The sequence below is a fragment of the Brassica oleracea genome, chromosome C8 (assembly GCF_000695525.1).
Source record: "Brassica oleracea var. oleracea cultivar TO1000 chromosome C8, BOL, whole genome shotgun sequence".
Classification (NCBI taxonomy): Eukaryota; Viridiplantae; Streptophyta; class Magnoliopsida; order Brassicales; family Brassicaceae; genus Brassica; species Brassica oleracea.
In genome coordinates, this window is record NC_027755.1 from 34,626,778 (window position 1) to 34,629,459 (window position 2,682).

Sequence of the window (2,682 nt, forward strand, 5' to 3'; positions counted from 1 at the left end):
CTTCTACACTGTGTAGAACCATGACAAAAATTCTGAATACAATTTCTACTTTTTGTAGACGTTCGTGTTAAGTTTAGATTTCGCATACCCGGAATTTTAGAATACTTCTTAAAAGTAGAAACTACATTCAAAAGAAAAGTAGGGATCCTTACAATTAGTAGAATTCGCATTCTCCATATTTAGAATTTTAATCATTTTTAGATTGTTTCTTCTAAAAAAAGTAGATGGACTTGTTTATTCTGGAATTCGTTTTCTACTAACCCATTTTTCGTTGAAGATGAATTCTAATTTTAGTGGAGCGTAATTTTAAAATTTTATTTATCAAGTTTTTTTAACCAAAAAAAATATGTATTTGTGTATATAGATATTTTATTAATTGTTTATATTTTTAATATTTTTTTGGATTCATAAAACTATTTATTTCATTAAATTTCAGAAATGGAAAGGATAAAAGAGATAATAAATGGACAAATATGGTTATATACCATAGGGACAACTATGTTGTTTTTATGTTCCATTTTGGCAATTTTCCCAAGAATGTATAAGCAGCATTAATGGTAAAGATTTTATAAGTTTAAAAAAAAAAAACATATTAGGTATCAATTATATAATTTTTAGAAAAAATAAATTGAATCATTAGTCAAGTGACACGTGGAAGATGGGTTTCGCACAAACACATAAAATCTCTCATATGAAAACTTTTCTATCATCTCTCTTTTACTTTTTCACTAATTTATTTGTTTGAATTGTGAGAGATTATGACTTTGAATGAATATGCAAAACAAATTCAGATTACATGAGTCATTAACAATTCAGATAGTACTGCATTTATTCACCACTCAACTATTTAATTGCAGAAAAATAAATGTGTAGTTATTATCACCATGCACATAGCAGGCTAGTACCTATTAAGCGGTGACATTAACCATTACCCCACCAATGGCGAAGATCGGACTCGGAACAAGCTCAAGTGGAACTTTCTTAACAGTAGTGAGATACCCAGCTTCTTGCCTTCTTCCATGTCCACATCTTCCGTGTTCTCAGGCAATCTCTAGTCGAAGTCCCAATTCAATAGCCGCAATCCTAAAAGCAATACCTGGACAGATCCTCCGACCAGAACGAAAAGGTAGCATCTCAAAGCTCTGTCATTTGTAGTCCACTGAACAATCTATAAATCTCTCCGGGATAAACTCTTCAGGATTTTCCCACTGCTTAGGATCTCGTTCTATCGACCACGCGTTAACCAATAGAATGGTTTTTGGGGGAATGTTATAGCCTTGAATCTTGATTTGACTCGCTGTTTCTCTCGGGAGTAACAGAGCAGCTGCTGGGTGCAGTCTTAAGGTTTCTTTCACCACAAGCTTCAAAGCTTGACAAGATGTTCTTCCACGAGTTTCTCCTTTGAGTTGATTCCAATGCAAGTCCGTATCTCTTCTTGAGCTTTTTTCATGACTCTAGGATTTCTAACGAGCTCTGCCATTGCCCAAATCATGATGATGGCGTTTGAGTCTACTCCAGCTATGTATATATTCTAAGGTCAACCAAAACACATTAGATGATGGATGTTTATGTTAGATTTGTGGAAACTTAAACTAAAGAGAGATCCCCTGACAAAAAAATAATAATAATAAAGAGATTATTTGCTTACTGAGATGATTCCTTTGAGATGATCAATGGTGAGCTTGAAAGATTCATCTTGTTCTTGTTTATGTATCATATGTAAGAGCGAGTCGACTATGGCTCCGATTGGCGTGCAGACTGTTGTGGCTTTATGTTATCTTACAGTCTTCAAAGTCATTTGAAAGCCAATCAGACTTTTGCTTTCAATTTATTTTCTAAGGCTTCAACAGCCTATAACCGCCGACTGTTGCCAATTTACTCTTAAAACTAGGATAAGATATGCGCCTTGCGCAGTGTGAGTTTATTTATATATATTATCGATAGTTTTTTTTATATATATGATCATTTTATTTATATATATATAGTATTTTTTGTTGTTATTATATAATTTTTTTCCGATGGATCAGATCAATTTTTATTAAAAATAATAGAACAAACTATAATTAATACATCATGGGTTGATCGGATTGGACATTAAACAAATTATGACATAAAAACCTTATTTTTTTCATCGAACACATTCTTGAAAAAAGTGAACAGTATTGTTTTCACAGTTGAATTATTTTGACTTTTATCTTCCATATGGTTTCTTGTCATTTTAATGTTTTTAGTCGTATACTTAAGGAAAACTTACATTTTTGTAATTTAAAGTCGTTTTAAAAAATTCAAAATATAACATCTAAGAAAAATCTAACATATAAGGCGTCCTCATTTTTGTATTTTAAAGTCATTTTAAAAGAAAAATAACATATAAGGTTTCCTCATTTTTGTAATTTAAAGTCATTTTAAAACATTCAAAATATAACATATAAGAAAAAATCTAATTTTTTATTATATGGTTAATGTGATTTTTTTTTTAATAATATAAAATTAAACAAAATGAAGAAGGATGCAAAAATTGTTATCAAATATTTATTATTCATAATCATTAATTGCCATATATATGTAAATCATATTAAGTAATTTCGTAACTTTTAATTAGGGAACAAATACATACTTCTTATATTTTAAGTTAATACAATGTTCTCTAGTGGACATTAAACAAATTATGACATAAAAACC

At 30.0% G+C, this 2,682-nt stretch overlaps 1 pseudogene; it reads right to left on the reverse strand.

The window, feature by feature from the left end:
- Positions 1 to 973: 973 nt before the first annotated feature.
- The window catches only part of LOC106310888, a 4,082-nt pseudogene continuing 2,373 nt past the window's right edge, over positions 974 to 2,682 (reverse strand).